General features: G+C 34.4%; 1 protein-coding gene across 2 annotated transcripts in view; it reads left to right on the forward strand.

Annotated features, from left to right (window-relative positions):
• Positions 1-2,881: 2,881 nt before the first annotated feature.
• LOC113493121 (leucine-rich repeat-containing G-protein coupled receptor 5-like) overlaps positions 2,882-18,775 on the forward strand; it is a 240,709-nt gene continuing 224,815 nt past the window's right edge. Inside the window, exon 1 of one of the 2 annotated variants that reach the window (XM_026870943.1) lies at positions 2,882-3,322. The gene's annotated coding sequence lies outside the window, so the exon portion shown is untranslated. The other variant, XM_026870941.1, reaches the window with a different exon arrangement.

Below are 18,775 nucleotides of genomic sequence, written 5' to 3' on the forward strand. Positions count from 1 at the left end.
ATGTAATTATTTACGCTTTAGAAATTCTCAGGCATCTCTATCATGTTTCTTACTTTTCGATCGAAATAAATTAACAACTATAAATATCGTTTTTAAACAAATTCTCGCTTTTATAGAAATAATGTATAAAGACTTAGACCCAAAAGAACAAAACCCTAGAATACCCTATCTTTTGCGTTACTTTTAACTAAGTCTACGTTTCATTTGTTTTGTGTATTTTATTTTTTGTTAAGTAATTATTAAACGATGTAACACAAAACATTTAGGTGTTCAACCAGTAGCTAATCTACTATTTTTTAAAATAGCAGCTCGTGTCGAACGAACAATAGCTTTACGGTTGTGGTTCAATGGCGATGAACCTGAAAATCATTTCACGGTCGATGACAAACAATATGGTACAATACACCACACATTTGAAAACTAAAAAAGTGTGAATGTGAAGCCTTTGTGCTTCCACATAAGGGCTGATATTGAAATGAGTATTGAAGTAAGAGCGGTTGACTGTACTTAGTCTGCACTGACCTAAACCAATCTAGATAAACTAAGTTCAAATACTTCTTAATTTAAATTTGAATTTTAAACTATAGGTTTAAGTGGTTAGTTATTTGCAGGTTTTGATCTCTAAATTAGTTTTTGGTTAATAGCATTTATATTGCTAGTTGAATAGAGAATTTGAGTGGAATTCGATAAGTTTATCCCCTTAGTAACTTTGACTCTACATTTTAAACGTGTGCCTTTATTACATTTGAGTACTTCTTAGTTAATTTATTCTAAATTCATTCTCTAAGATTGACCTTCACAGATCTGACTCACACTTTATAATGTACTAAAGAACATGTGTATGTTGTACTTCAAAATATTTTGAAATACATAACGATCCGATTAGCTCTCGCTTTCTAGTTTCGTTCGTATTTTAATCCTAACAATGTCCAATAACGATGAATCGGTAAGCCATTTCACAGTTTATGACGAATTGCCTTTGGACCTTTTATTGAGGCGTGCATATAATTGAATGAGCGTTCGCTTGCGATCTTTATAAATGCATCCGGTATAAAAAAAATGGGGACAGTATGCCAGTTTGTAATATTAGTAGTAATTTATCGATGGTCGAATGTGTATCCTCGTAAATGGTATTGTTTAGCTGGTGTATTGAAAATTGTTTACTTCCGGGCTTGGGTATTGATATTTGGTATTCAATTTTTGAGCAGGAGATAATAACGGTAGTCTCTCGAATTTATTACCTTCTTACCTATACCTATGAATATGAATATATTAGTACGTAAAGTAGATATTATGACGATATTTAAGTCTTTAAAGTTTACAAACTTATATGACATAGGTTTATCCTCATCATCGCATTATTCAATAAACAGTATACAAAATTAGATAAAAATAAACACCAAATGTCTTCTAGATAGAGATAATTACTACCTCCGACCAAATTCCCATCACTAAATGTTCAAAACACTTTTATTCCTAAGAGCTCCAGTGCAGTTTAATATTCAAAAAACAGTAAATAAATTCGATAAAATAAACCAACTTTTCACAAAAAATCATGACTCTACACGGCCATACATCAAAGGTACACTCACAAATATTGATAAATGAATCGTGAAAAATAAATAACGGCTCGTTCGGTTAACTTAACCCATGACAAGGGTTTCACTTACATACATATCATTATTGTTATTACGCACTTATATTCGTAATTATGATTGATATTTACACATTATTTTGTTTTTCGTCAATACTTAAGAAGTACAAACGTAATTATTTTGCTTGTAATGCTGGTTTTAAGACGTGGTTTTTCATGGTCTATATTATGATGTGTGCTTGAGTTAAAGGGGTGAATTTAAACTAGCCTAATACTAAAACGATATGAAACTCTTATTAACTCTACCTATCGCAACTGAACGGATAGCTGAGAAGTAACGGTCGCCACACCAAATCAACTAAGCGCGACGTGTCATAGGTTTGATCCCCGCGTAGAACAAGCATTTGAGTGACCCACGAATGCTTGTTCTGAGTCGAGACGGGATTGCGTTGTTCACTAGAGCTCTCGATGCGAAGCGAACTAAACTAACGAACACTGTTCAAAAAACCAATATCCATAATACTATGTAAATAAAAATTGAACACAGTGGTAACATGACAAAATTAGCACTATAGTTAATAAGTAGCAACAGTTTCTTGTATATGTATCGTATTTTTAATTTCAATAATGTAGAGCACGCTATTTTATTTGTAATAAAAGATTTTTCTTAAACTCATCCGTAACATTCTAAGTGATCTTAACTCTGGTAGAGTTTACTGTACTGTTTACCCCATAATCTTACTCACGTCTCTCGTGATGGTAAAATCAGGCCGATCGTAAACCATAGATCCGGGTAAAATACCGTTTTCAAACATTCAAAGTAAAATTACAGTTTTTAGACTTGATAACTAAAATATTGTTCTAGTTTGTCTTCTGAACACGGTTTCATAGTTTAAATTGTAGATGACTCTACATTCGAACTTTCCTAAATGTATTTTTATGACAATCATTAACTTTAAAACTCATGTTCACACCCACTAAACCGTAATACACAAAAAATGTGACTTTCATCGGCTTAAGTCTTAAATTATGTATTGTAAAAAAACGTTTGTCTGATGTCACCCGCCATTATGATTTTACAATAAGGCCTTCCTCAGCTCAATGAGCTCGCCGACAGCAGGTAAAGAAACACCCAAGTCGCCAAACCAGTCAAATTCAACTTTCCTAATCGTTTGTCGCCGGACTATACTTAAATATGAAACAGGACCAATTTGATGCAAAATAAAACCAAAAACAGCAGCGCCGTGATTAATAACACTTATTTCGGGCTACAAGAGGGTTTGCCAGGATCACGCCAGTCGAGTCGGGACTCGGATGCGCCCTATGCGTTCGCTCAAGCTAGACGGCCATTCGTTCATCGCTCGTCTCCCGAGCCATTCCCCCAGTCGGTCGACCGCCTGCGTCGCGCACGGACGTATCGCGCGCCACAAATTTCTCTCCGCACGTAATCGTCGTAATAACCAACAAAAAATAAAATAAACTGTGACTGGTCTGTGTTCACGTAACGTCCTCTCGTAAAGGGAAATACGGCTTTAGCTAACTGGATACACGTCGGTTTTACAACGTTTATTGTTTTTAGTTGGCAAGTGCAAAATGTGATGTTATGTGTGCTCAACGAGCGTACCGTCCTGTGTAACGTTGCCTCAAAGTGAACTACATGGATGTAATGTGCTTTTAAAATTGGAAACTCATAATCTCCATACTTCGCGACCGGATTTTATAATTGAGGTTGGTAAAAACATTCTAGCAACAGTATTACTCACAGATACGTTCAGATAACATTATAGTGTAGGTGTTTGTGCTAAGTGTGACGAATAAAGTCAAGGTGAGCGGTTTACAAACACGAATTAATTCTAACGTCTAACATTCATTTCGGTAAATATACTTGTGTGCGAATCAACTGAACCCAATAGAGTATTAAGATTAGACCGGTTCTAAGAATGGAGGCTACAAAACAATCGAGATTAGTAGAATCGACAGTAGCTTAAGTTTTTAAAGTGATAAGAAAATGTAAAAAAATGATTTGAATAAATGGAATGCCACAATATTTAGAAATAACAAAAGAAAATCTTGGGAGCAATTCATATCGTGGCATCGCGCTCCATTTCGCAAATGAAGGTCAATTGCATCGTAGACGACTCTTTGAAATGGTCAATAAAGAATTGGAATATGAAATAAATAACGATAAACATTTGGATATCCAGTTGCCCGATCATTTTGGCCCATATCCAAACACTGGTACTCTATTAGTATACAATACTTACCACTTCACTTCCATGTTTGCTAATATTACTATTTATTGCATCTCGAAGAATGCAGACCAGTTGGAAATTTTCCGTGTCTGTATCAGGGTTGACTTTAGAAACGGGCTGCACGAATTACTGGGTGTTTTTGGTTTTAATAGATCGGCAATGATGCCCCGAATTATAATATAAAGTGTTTTTGTGCGGAAATGTGTAGTTTTTGAGAAATCTTAAATTAAAGTTTTGAGGTTAATTCTCAAAAATGAAACAGAAAATTTTATAATGTATGGCAAAAACTAGTGTTTTCTCACTCTAACCGTCATATTGAAGTGTCACTCAACTGTCAAAGAGTGTAATTACATTCCAATAGTTCATTTAGTTCATTCGCTTTTCGTTCGCGATTGTTTATGTTCCGTGTTTTCGTATTGTGATTTTTCTAAATTGTTATGATGATTATCATATAAATCGAAATTTATGTAAAATGTTGAAATGTATAAAACTAAATCTAGAACCATCATCATAGTTAACACCCCGACTCGGAGCACCCCGACATGGACAGGTTAGGTTAGAAGTGGTTGGCGGGGTCGTTGAGCGAGCGAAGCGAGCGAATAGACCCCGCCAACCACTTCGTGGTTATTTATTTTTAAACCACCCAGAAGTAGGAGCCCCGCGAAGCGGGGCTCCGTCGACCTAGCCAATAACACCGTTCTGACACTCCTAACCTCAAAACTAAATTTCAAAAAATCTCAAAAAATATACGTTTCCGCATCTTTTCCCTTTAGGGGGTATATCCTGGGCACCACCCCTCCCCCCTCCCCCCATCCCCACACTCCTATGAATGCAGCCGATTACTAAAGAATACCCCTGTATCATACTCAACTAGTATAATTACTTTATCTTTATCAGAGAAATCGCAAGCCATTTTATTTTATGAATTAAATACTATTTTAGATTGAGATAAACTTGATAGGACTTTATTTTTATTCCTCTTTTTAAAGAGATCGTTACCAATACAATTACTTTTATTGATGCTCAGTGGTTTTTATATCTTCAGTTTGTTTTTCAACGAGTTTATATACTATATTCTGTTTACTCCACCTCTCAATCTTCAATGTTATTTATAAGCCTACCTATGAATAGTTTTCTTTGTAAGTTTCTTCAGATTGTGTTTGATAACACAAACATTTACTAATGTTTCCCTTAAAGAGTTTATCTGTGTCGACGTTTAGTAGAAAATATTGTGTAAACATGTAATAGTACACCGTTAGGTCCGTGTGTTTATCGTACCATTTCTAAGAACGCAGTGTCAATGTGACCGGGCGGCGTATTCATTAGCTGAAACGATAAATGTAAACATGACCACACTTGCGCAATTGTAATCTTAAGCGTTTATATGAGTGTTATTATTAATGTTTTATTGTATGTCTTCATGATAAAAATATTTAAAGCTAAACCAAAGAATAAACTTCTATTTATGAGACTTATTGTTCCCCACAATGGTATCGCAATAAAATTGCGTAGCAAAGTTTTTTCAATGTTGGCTACAGTTGAATAATAGTCATTGTATTTTTTGCTGTATCAATAAAAAAGGTAGCGATTTTTAGAATGAATCACGCCATGTTGACTTATAATGGACGAGTATTATTTACAATAATAAATATCAAATGGCAAATAAAATTGCTTGCTTATAAGTAAAATGCCCAGTAAGAAAAATAAACCCATTTCAGTAAAAAAGACGTACCCGTAAAAAAAGGATTTAATTAAAATCCTCCGTTATCTAGCAAAATTACTCATAAAGATTTAACACCATAAGTTTTTATTTAAGAAGATAAAATTCGTCTTTTGAATTTTAATTTAGAATAACGCCATTTTTATAATCCGCAGGCTTTTCCATGGGAATTAAAAAGGGTTGTAAATTAATATTCCAAATCCCGAAACCTCATTGTGGTCTTCTTTGGTTTAAATGTTCTATAAATTGTGATTTCCTTCATTTTAATAGCAAAGTGACAAATCCTACCGGAATATGAAAATAGTTCGTACAATCTTTGATAGTCTAAAAACTGCATGGTTCGAAGCCAATGGTTTAATAATTGTAATTAAAATCATAATAGGTACAAAGCAATGGGAACACAAAAGCAATACAGTTAGACTTACGGCCAGTCTAGGTTCTCAAGTCTAGTCTTCGGTGACCTAAATACAATTACACAATTACCTCGTTTCTGCATTTGCAGAATCCATTCAATTTCTACTAGTGGAGAACAAACAAACAAATGATAATTTTAGTGGGAAGGTCGTTTTACTGGAGATGTAAATTTTGATTAAATAATGCATGAAATAGTAACGATTTCATGCGAATTCCGCTCACGTTGTAACTTTAACAATGGCTTTAGGAGAAACAGAATGGAAAACATTTTTTTGAAATTCGATTGTAGAGCAAAATATTTTTGCGAGATTGTAAATATTTTTTTAACTCAAAATAATAAAGGGAACTGATATCAGTGCTTGATGAAGGTTTCTATAGACATTAATGACGAACACAATAATAGGGGAATATTTAAGGAAGTTGAAGTGATCACAAACAAGACTAATAAGCTGAAGTTGATGCTAAAGCCAATCCTGAATTTATTATAAACATGGCTTAACATTTCATAATTACCGTCTTAAACACGACTGAACAAGTTGCCCAAGGTAACATCTTTCCTTAAAATATGCGAGACGAGTTCTACAGATTACACAACATCTTCATTACCGTAATTATTTTACATGTATTCATATTCAATTTGTTGTTCTACAATCTTGGGGGTTCGCTTAATACGTCTTTTATCGGCTTACGGAATCTTATCTGCTCTAAATTAGAAAATTTGAGCAAATTTATGGAGATTGGATTAATATGATGAAAAATCTTGCATTACTTAACAATTTTTTAAAGGTCTGAAAGTTGAAAAGTCTGAAACGCAAACACAAAGACCATGGCAAAGTTGAGCAGTTTAAAAATATTTAGTACTTCGAATGCAAAAGTCGTAAAATTAAATTTTGAATGTTAGCATTTCTAGTTATAATCTAGAATTATTCTACTAGTTACTAAGACAATGACTTGAGTCTTTGAGTGCACCGAATTCAAGTTATATTAAAGTTAGTAAAGAATTTATGTCAGGTTTAAGTTCAAAGTTAACGGTTCAATCCGACGATTTTAGCTTAACAAGATTTTTAAATGTCAAAGTTTTTTATATATTTACAGTTTTCAATCCTTCATTTGGCTAATTTAAATTTTTATTTCTCTCTTTATGTATTATTACTAGCCTGGAATTCCCACTGCTGGGAAAATGCCTCCCCACTCTTCTTTCACTTAACTCTCTTATGAGCAGCGAACGACCACTTCTGTATCTCTATTTCTCTAACTTCAATATTTTCATTAACTTCATCAACTATTACAAACTGTTCATTCAATTCATCATGATTGTTATCTAGATGTGTTTTGTGTGTCAATTAAATAATATGAAATCTCAACTCAGTAGGTATGTCAAAATCGCCGACAAACATTATCAAGCTCCATAGGTCATCAGTTCATATAATCATTCATATCATACTATTATGTAAGTTATTAAGCATCCATGATGGAGCGAACAGACCCAGATATGGTATGAGTAAGCGTCTACGGCGGAATATTATGAATAGCAAGCAAATAAGCGCTGGAATCCGTCTAGGTCTTATTTCTGTCTGTATGACTTTGTAGTGGAATATTCTTCGATTTATAGAAAGTACTTATTAATATAAGCTATTTACAATTGACTTGAAATAGGACAATTTATTTAGACTTTTACAAAAGCAGAAAAAAAAAACAAATTACTGAGCCTGCGCTGTCTATTATCAGGTTTTTTCTCATGAACCGATAGTGCTAAACAGTTGAAATTTGACTCTTTGAACGTAAGTCACAAATCAGACTCGCACTTGACCGGTAATTTTACTTGTTATTAATTATAATGGAACAGATATTAAAGTAGAAGAAATTTTCATGGAAATCTCTGATGAAACACCGAGATTTGCGAAATACGTATGAAATTCATCTGGATTCCAAAACTCAGACGCTAAATTCTCTGATTAAACATTCATCTACATGTATGAGACTGTATGAGACCAAGGTTGTGCCTATTTGAAGTTTTAATGTCACAACCATTCTGTCGCCAGCTCACGTGCGGTTAAATTAGTACGTTTCGCTTTCTAGACTTAACTCATGATATCATAATTTATGAAGGACCGAATATATTCCATGCGAAAATTACGATGAGACTTAGGCCTGGATAAAATAACATTTTGGTTATTTTCTTTCGAATTTTAGGTAAGCGTAATATGAAAAGTGATGACAGACTATTAAAACGTAATTCATCGTTTTAAATTTTCATTTATGTACGAGTTTTACGTACACTATTATTGGCGAATTATCAACTAGAATTTGTTCTACGTGTATTTTATAATTTCTACAAATATTGTAAGAATTACATCCTGACGCATTTTCAAAGAAACATCTATTTATAAGTTAACACATTCGAAACTACTAGAATGTGTAGATACATAAAGTCAACACTGAAATAGACCAGCTAACGACGTTGACACTGAACAGAAGCAAGGAGTTCGGGGCTCAACACCATCTTATACATTGAAGCAGAAGTGGAAGCGAGATGGAACGCTACACGTGGTAAAGTGCTATCTCGCTCCCACAACCACAATCAACCATCTTGCTTCGGAAGGTGGTAGGAGGCTGTAGTAGTCGCAGCAGATACTGTACTGTATCCCCTAGGGAAAGAGGATAAAGTATTACTCAATCGGACCTCAGTGGATTTGAACATAATTGTGTTCGAAGTTAAATTCATGTGGTTTAACTATATCTGTATCGGAATGAACATTTCAAATAAAGTTTTGGCTTTTTGGATGTTGTTCAGTGTAGTTCTATTTTTGGGTACTCTATGTTATTTATTTATTTAAGTTTCGGAGAATTATGACCAAATACTCATTTCATTTGAGATAGCAAGTGAGTCACATTATTATGCAATCTTACTCAGTTAAAATAAAGGTAGCGTGAAATCAAAATCGGTCTAAAAATATAAATTAGTCAATTTGGGTCTGATTCCTGGGAAATTGGTAATATTAATCTAGAAGTATATGAAACAATAGTTTCAGGAAAAAATATACTTGAATAAAGTTATAAAAACATTCAATTTGTATCCCGAAGGCTTGTCCCCAATCACCAGGGACATAATTGCGTCATTGCGTCATATTCGGACTTTGCGTGTACAATATTTTCACTTACTCCATAGGGATCGGTGGTCTACGTAGTGCTGTTATATCCTATAACATACTAAAAAGTATGTTCTCGTTGTCTGCATAAATTATATATTAAATGCGTTGGTCGGTTCTCCTTATTCTATTATTAGCATCATTACAGCAGTAACATGGCTATAAAAAATTAACGAGCTAATATGAACATGTTTCTCACAGTTCGGTTAGGGCTCATGCAAACGGATCACGTTGCATCAACATTTTTAATAACACTACTCGGCTTCAACGGATCTTACTTTTAATCTAACCACGTAATTGTATATAAACCTCTTTCACAAAAAATACTTTTAGTCTTTAAGCTTTTCTGCGTAAACGAAAATGTTCTTATTTTGAGAATCATTTTTTGATGTTCAACTTTTATTCCGATGATGTAATTGTGTCTTCATCGATAAATGCAATCGAGTAACGATTCGATTGCAAATCATGTTTTGTTCAGTTTAATAAATATCAATGGGCCTATAAAAGCACAATCGATGATTTCAATCGGATGCATGACATCATTCCATAAGTTGATGGTTGTCAATCAATATCGATTTGATCAGAGACTTTAGGCATAGTTTATGATTCACTCCCGAGAGGCAACTTACTCATATCTAAGTAACTGCTTTCTTCAATGTTTTCTATGCGACTAAAAACCATCCAACTCAAAAAGACGTGAAACTGATGAAATATCATCATAGTGACATTTTAGAGTTTTTAGTATTCGTCCATCAGTTTTGTTTTATCCTACTGTTAGCCCTAAACACAAATCATTTAGAAAAACTTCATGAACATTGAAAACGAGGTCAAGATTAACGTTGGGCTATCTTATGATAACTCATTTAAATAATATTCTCTTATTTATATTCATTATGAATTTATTAAAGCTTTTTATTGTTATTTTATTATTTGAATATATTAAAACGTTTCGCGCATGTTTTATTTATAAACTGATTCAATAGGGACGTGTTTATAAATGAGCATTAAATATTTGAATTTATTGATTTAATTTAATTCGAAGCGAGCTTTATAAAGAATAGCAATTAAAAATGAAATAAAATAATTGATTTAAGTATTATTTTAATTTATAATTTATCTGATATTAAAAATGCATTATAGTAATATTTTTAGTAAAAAGACGTAGTCCAGGAACAGCACCCGTCCGAATAGCACCGGCGCGAATAGCACCGAGCCTAGTCCACGAACAGCACCTATCAATATTTTTGGCAGGTGCTATTCGTGGATACAAATTTATTTTATTATTTGTGTCCACGAACAGCACCTACGGCTCGGCAGCCTAGTGCTGGGATGCATTTGTTTAACAGGACGTTATTAAATGAAAAATATCGATAAAATCACTAGAACGTTTATTAAGAACTCGGTCTAGGCGACATTTAAATATAAGAAAAAACAATAAAAAGTCTTATGATAATAATTACTAATCTTACAAAATTATAAATCTGTAACACTTTCTTTAACGCACTATCAGCCAAAGGTCCAATGTATGGCGTCCGATGGGTGGACTCGGTCGAAAATTGCTTGCTCGCAATGCGCAAGGGTACGACAAGCTGCACCCTATAAGAATTGTAGAGTAGCGATACTGTGTCACGTGTCTTTGCACGTTACACAGTATCGCTACTCTCATCACCTTTGATGTGAATAGACTGATTGTGATACATTAAAAATTAAGAAAGTGTTACAGATTTATAATTTTGTAAGATTAGTAATTATTATCATAAGACTTTTTATTGTTTTTTCTTATATTTAAATGTCGCCTAGACCGAGTTCTTAATAAACGTTCTAGTGATTTTATCGATATTTTTCATTTAATAACGTCCTGTTAAACAAATGCATCCCAGCACTAGGCTGCCGAGCCGTAGGTGCTGTTCGTGGACACAAATAATAAAATAAATTTGTATCCACGAATAGCACCTGCCAAAAATATTGATAGGTGCTGTTCGTGGACTAGGCTCGGTGCTATTCGCGCCGGTGCTATTCGGACGGGTGCTGTTCCTGGACTACGTCTAGCTTTTTGTTAGTTATGTAACTTTAGATAATCTATTTTATCTTAATCTGTGTTTCGGTAATAATACTATCTTGGTTCATCAACAAACATACAAAACCTTTTTGTTAGTAGACTTATCTGGTGCTTCAAGTGGCTATATTTTACTTTAAGAACTTTACCTTCGCCGGCACTTTTTAACGTCGGGAGCTAAATATTTTATAATGTGCATTCCGAAGCAGGTTCGTTGCGGCGTTAGTTCAACTGGTGTATGTCAAGGAGTTAAAATATCACATCAAACTTTCGTGTTGTGCTCTTTTATGTTTATCAATTACAATTCATTTTTTCAAAAATATCCACAGAGTGTTCAACATGTGATTAAAACTTCGTCGATTCAAATGTAATATTTAAAAATAGCTTGCCTTTAAATGAACACGCAACAACTCATAAATTTAAGTCAACGCCCAGAATCCATTGATGTTATCACGTCTTATATATAAATTAATTCGGTCACAACTAATTAAAACACGTAATAATTATATAAAACCTTCTAATAAAGTCGTACATTCATCACATTCCCTCGCCTCCGACCTGATGGGAACATTAACAACTAACTCATAAAACATTCCCGCATAATGTTAATTATAATATACGAACTTATTTGATTGCTTTAAATGTTATATTAAATATTACATTTTATATAGTATGTCATATTATATGGATTAATTTAAAACGAAGCCGACAAAGTAGCCGGGAACACAGTTTGTCTGTAGTCATTGCGACCGGCGTTGTCACTCCCGTATAGGCCTTGTTTGCTATCAGCGCAAGAGCTAAAATCAGAAAACCTTACATCGGCTGCTGTTTCAATCATCTGTCATAGATGTTAGAGGCTACTGATGATGGTGATGAGCAATGGGATGACGTCGCCGAGTCCAGCACAGGAAGTGGAATGACTTACTTGCATGATGTCGCGAGGGCTCATTCGAAGGTGTAAGACGATAGGAAATTTTGCAAGGAGCGGCTTGGGATAGGATTGTTTTAAGGACTAAGGGAAAGGTTGGACAGCGTCTAAAAATAAAACATAGGATGCTTGGTGCTGGTTGGGTAAGCGTAGTTTATCAAAGTCAAATTCTGTATTTCAATTAGACCAGTAGTTCAAACAAATTGTCAATTATCAGCAATAGATGGCAATAGAATGATATCATTATGTTGATGTCGAAAACACGACAGAACAGATGGACATCAGAATCTTATGACGCGAAGTTAACGTAATTCTGAAATAACAAAATTTTTTATTTATTACTATTGTTAGATATTAAACTTCTCAAATGCTGCGAATACGACAGAAAACTATCCAACCCAGAAGATACCTCTTCATTTGAACTATTATATTTAACCCATAAGCAATTTAACAGGCGTGTCATTTGAATCCCATACAATGCCTCCATTCAGTTATGATTGCAATCATGTAACACAATACCGTATTTGATAAGCACCCTAAGTGCTATTAACGTACTTCACTTTGGTTTCGGTTGTCAATTGTTTACTCTGAGAACGGGAAGTACGAATATTGTTGGCACTGGTTTTTATTTACGCTTTGACAGTACGAATCAAGCTGAGTCGGTAATCAAAGCAAATGTTTGTGATGTTTGCTCGAATCTTCAAATGTTTTCTGAACGATTGTCGTAAAAGTAAAAGCTTCAGTATTCATTTTATTCATGTTGAAAAAGGATAAAGTGCATCGAATCGAATTAAAATAATAGCTCCTTAAATTAATATTATTAATAAAATAAAGTTCCCTCAACATTAAGAATAACAATAGATGATTATCAACAGAATTACGATTAACATTTTGGTACAAGACAAAACATTTTTTTAATTCCCAAAGCCTAACAGCAGGTGTCCTACAAAAACTTTAAAGCCACAGCTCGACTTCAAATTGACCCTCACGACTTGTATTTTTTCTCGTGTTGCTCCGTTTTTATATGTTTTTTGTATTAACACGTGCTAGCTTTGGGTAAACATTGGTAGTAAGTTAAAAGGTGTTTCTAAACACAGCTGACGGCAACGGCTTGAAACAAACGACTGTTAGGAAATGTGAACGCTCTTGGTGTATATTTAACTTAAGCTTAAATCGCGCGGTTACCCTTCAAAGGATTCCTTACTTACTTGACTATTTTAAATGTAGTGAGAAGTATTCATAGCATAACCATACTTTTCAAAGTAAATTTTCTGTTTATTCAAATTCATTTTGTCCATTAAGTCCGGAATCCATGGTCAATTTAGAAATTAAATGATAGCCAAAAATAAACCCAGAACACATCGATTTATTTGCGAGTAATCAAACGTTTTTTTTTATTCGAATGAATATAAAATAAAACACGTGTACCACTTAAAAAACACTCACAAATTCTGTTTCGAAAATATCGCTTATAACGAAAACAGAGCGCCGATGCCGACGTCATCCATTACCTTTGAACACACCCTAATCTATTTCATGCTCAATTTATTAGTTACCGATACACGACGGTAGCCTAACAAACAAATTAACAGTCCGTAACTAAACACACGTAACATAATTGTTATAAAAACATATTAACATTGTGAAACATTTGTTAAATTGTTATTTTCAACGGTCCATTTGGTGTTCCGCGCGCTTTTTAAACAGTAATGGCCACCAGACAGCTGTCATGGCGGTGTCAGTTCTAAATTTAAAATAAACATTTTTGTTCGTATTATTTTATTAGTCGATTGAGTAAGGTTAGTTACGTCGGTAGTTCGTTCGAAATTCGAATATAGTTCTATATTTAAATCGTAAAAACTTTACGTACAGTTTATTGTCCATAAAAATACTAAAATGGGAACTCTTTTTATTCTGCCTAGGATTTTATTGTCGTTCTCTTTAGCATAATTCAAATTTACCCACTTCCTGGGCTTTACTGTGGAATCCTCTTGAGACGGTATGATAAACCCTATTTATTTTCCTGCAAAAATTCAAATGATTGTCACAATAAATGCCTTTGAAATCCCTTCAGCATTTGTTCAGTGACACGCTTACGTTTTATTCATCACTCAAACAGTGTACTTTAAAAATCCTTTCTCGGGGGTATTCGAAGCCATTCTGGGGGATACAGCTTTTTGCCTGTCATCCTTGTCAGGAGTAAGATTGAAGAAACCACGCGTGAGTCTAGACTTAGATCTGACTTTGATATATTGTTTTAGAACAAGGAACCTGTCCGTATGATGTTTTCGTTTAAATTCCTGAGATATCTATCTATATAAAAAATTTTGGTTTTTGAATGGAATCGAATTAAAAAAGGGATTTCTCTCACCAGTCACAGATAAATGGTTTTAGCAGGTAAAGGGATCCACCAAAGGGATCGGAAGCTGAGATCCTTTAACTAAAAAGTCAAAAAAACTGTATGCGTCAGCTAAGTCCTCTGCGTCTTTGTGCCTATTTAGTAAGAAATTACTTAATGGCGTCAAAACTAAATAGATATAGGATGATTGAATGCTATATAGTATGTATACTCGAATTGTTGCTGTTTGTCATCACTCAACTGTGTACCGCATGCCTTGTGTTTATTGCTACAAGCTTTCTAAACGCATTTACCAACTTAACAACTGACATCCTTACCTCCCAATCAATAGAAGGAACAGTCGACCACAAGTCACACTAACTCTTTACAGTGACAAGCAAAACTCGACCTTACTGCTCTACAATAAGGGTGTTGCATTCTCTTTCTCGAATAATGTGTGTGAGACTGTACAAAGCAACCCGTTAAATGTCGCACCTCAATCATACCGTCTCGCCAAGCGCACCTGCTGATTCTGTCCCTTTCGTTTGTATAGCATTAGACGGAGACGGAAGTAGGTCTTACAATGTCACATGAAGACGTTAATTCATAGAACTGATTGATGTAAATATTAATTATGAGATGTTTGATTATAGTTGAGTTGAGTGAAGACTTTGTGTGATTCAACATCTTAGAGACTCTTATGGAATACCTAAGTAATATCTCGATACTAATAATAATCTTGTGTGAATAAGTATGTTATCTGTGATATAGTGTTGATAGTAGATAATAATTATTGGAAGTATCTTTAATATTTTTTTTCATTCAACGTACCACGGTCCACTGCTGGAAATAGGCATCTCCCGAGTTTTGCCACAACACCCAGTCCTGTGTAAGAAATACATTGAACTGAAACGATAATTCTATTTTAAAAGTAATGCCATCCATCAAAAGTAGTTCCTAAAAAAAAGTATAAACATTTCAATATCGCCAAGCTCCTCAGAAAAACATAGGAAAGAACCTTCTCCATAGTACACAGGGTGTTATGGAAATGCATGAGCATTTATTTATTATATGCTTACCTCACAAATTTATCATAAGCTGATTAAATTGTCTACACGTTTTTTTTTCTGAACGGACTATGCTTCAAGAAGGTTCATCTATACCAAAACAATATTCAAATACGATTTTACATTTACACCCTGTATATGCGGTTTTTCCGAACATTTGCACCCCAAAAAATTCACGAAAAAGTTTGGAAACCTCTTCGACTCCATATGGGAAGGAACAACGGCAAAGTAGGCACTAATCGAAGCCGGGTCATGCAAATATCGGGCTCACGTTGCGACAACTTATCAATATCGCACGTGACGTGGATTACAAGAAAATGGCGGCGAAATAAAAAATGGCGGAAGTTGTACGGCCGTTCGAGAATTAAATGTTACCTTCCGATGATCTGGTTTTGTTTGATGAGAAGTTTTAATTAAATTGGTCCTTGTTTTTTTTTTGTTTGTTCTTAAGCATTGAAAAGTGAGATACTTTCAATTGAATCAGCCGACTACCTAATTTACTGCAAGATATTATGCGCTCAGAGACATTACCTAATCTTGTGCCTTTTTTATCCGATGAAAATCGTCATGGACTTGGGCACGCAGGACTCCTACCGTCAAAAACCACCAGAGTGAATCTCCGTTTCCTAATATTGAAGACTAAACGGAAATCCCGTCCTGATTCCCTGAGCTTACCAAATGCAGTCCATCCCTAGCCTATTCATTTGGCATAAATTAAAAAAGTTGAAATACGTCTAAAAGGCATCGAATTCTCTATGGTTGATGAATTATGGAAACAAACATACAGTAGGTACAGTTCCCTGAGTAATGGTCTTAGAATTAAAACACACCGGAATGGGGCCAAGATTTGCATAAGGACCGCATGACATTAAAATTCATTACAATAAGTTTCTGTTCATTCACTGCGACACGAATTAATTACATTCATGAAAGAAGCGCCTTTTCCTTTTGTTTGCCATATCTTATAGGCAAAATTAATACTGGTATTGCCAGTATTTAAAAATATGAAGGATAATAATTATGTTTGCGTATTTAAAAGCAATGATAATTATATGATTGGAAAGTGCCTATCTATAGAAGCAGACAATTTTTGTTTCTATTCAGCCGAAGAAGTCAAAATCAGCTCAAAAACAATATAGACGAATGAATTAAAAAACATACGGGGAACAAAAACACATTTAACAGGCCCTCATACCATCTAGAAGAAAGTAAACTAAACTAGGTGGAAGACAAACAATTGAAATAACTTCTTGCAGTCTCCGTTGAGAATAGTACGGAAGAAAATATTTCTCATATTCAGGTTCTGGGAGTCGAGACAATCTTCTAAATTGTTTCTGTGCAAGTGCATTTGTCATGAGTGTTAAAGCACGTTTTAGTGGCTCTTGCATTTAGGGAACTGTACTCGGAATACAATATTTGAGTGTCTTCAGTTATAAGCAAGGAGTTCTGTTTGATACAAAATGTTTTAAAATAAATAATGATGTCGATAAAATCAAAATTTATTTTAAACGGGCCGTTTTCCAGAAACTTTTACTATGTCACAATAACGAATCTAGGCGCTCGGTTCCAAAATGTCGTTCCTATGAGAGAATCTTCAAGAACAACATAAAATTACATGTTCACCATAAACACTTACACATGACGTATTCTTCAAAATATTGACCACCTAAACTCTACTACAAAAATCCACTCAAAACCACAATAGTAATTAGTACCATTAGTATAGAAGCAACGTAAGCCTTCGTAATCCAACTATTTACGTTTCCAATGACAGATGGTACACTCTCCTAGGTATCACAAGGTATCACCAGGACTGGCGTCACCTCATGTACAAAGGCCCTAATATAATACAACATAACGTTATCTCAACTCTGCCGTCAGCATAATTAATAAGTGCGATAACTGTCGAATAATAATTAGCTTCCTAATTACATTTAATAAAACATATCTGGTTGATATTCCATGCGTGTAATTAGGCGGGAATCTATGATAGAGCATTAATACTGTCAAATGTTTATCTCTTTGTATTTCTTTTCGAATGTTTTATGGACTTACAGTAGGTCTTAATAGGTTGAACGAACTTTTTGTTTAAAATAATCTCAGGTTGTACATGTAGGCGTTCGTTATATGGCTTTATAGATGTGATGCTTAGAAAAAGGGGAATGTTTAGTCAACCACTTTTTATATTTTAAAATAATAGCAAAACCGGTCAAGTGCTTTTCGGAGCAGGGCTCATGTGTGAACAAACGGAAAAACAATTGGCAACAAAATTGGTTACCCATCAATTTGATTACGTCAATAATCGTTTACTTAACCTCTATTTCAATATTAGAATTTGCCGCGACTCGACAAAAAGAAACCACTTCAATATCAATGAGAACTACATACTCAATTTAATTGAATCATAGCTTGATTAAATCGACAGTTCCAAAAAAAACAATTAGTAGATCCTACACCCCGTCAAAAGTATAGATACAAACGTTTTATCTGTCATCCAAAACCAGCACCGAACTGACAGCGTGATGAATGGTAACGATAGCTCCCAAACCCAAATTATAATTAACATAATTATTTCCACAGTTTTATTACAGCTGCCGTTAAATTTTAATTACAACTGGTTTTATCTCCAATTCGTTAGTGTACGTTGGGTAATAAGAGCTTTTCCGGTGAAGGATTGCGGCCATTGCATTCCCAAGGTGACGCCGCGCGCCGTGTGAAGGTTTCTGATGAGACAATAAAAGGGTTATGGGAGTACATTTAGGAAAAGGTGCATAAAGTTTAATGGTCAGTTGAGTTTTTAGAGAGTTCGTCACTCAGCATCATTTACTATGACTAATAGGAAAATCACCCTTATATACTATTATGACAGAACTATGGTATTTAAGCTTTGCATCGTAACGGTTTAACAAACATTGAAGTCACATATATAAGACAACCAGACTAAGAACAAACATTCGTGAACCACACAAATACTAGTCCTACGCGGGTATCGAACTCACGACACGTCTCGCACTGTGCGTTGTCGTCGTGGTCTATATGACTAGGTAAACTGTTGCTTCTAAAATAGATGAGGTAATCAATAAAGCCCGCGACTATAAAGTCCTAAAGATAAAACTCGAAAATAAAGTAGAGGCCATAACCAAACTATTTTAATTTTCCTCCGTTCCAATTCTGAACTACCACGGAAATCACTCAGGGCGGTATTAAAATTAAATTGAGAGTACCCAACTATCTTTTATCATAAAGTTGAAAGTCAT

Source organism: Trichoplusia ni, chromosome 4, assembly GCF_003590095.1.
Source record: "Trichoplusia ni isolate ovarian cell line Hi5 chromosome 4, tn1, whole genome shotgun sequence".
In the NCBI taxonomy this organism is placed as follows: Eukaryota; Metazoa; Arthropoda; class Insecta; order Lepidoptera; family Noctuidae; genus Trichoplusia; species Trichoplusia ni.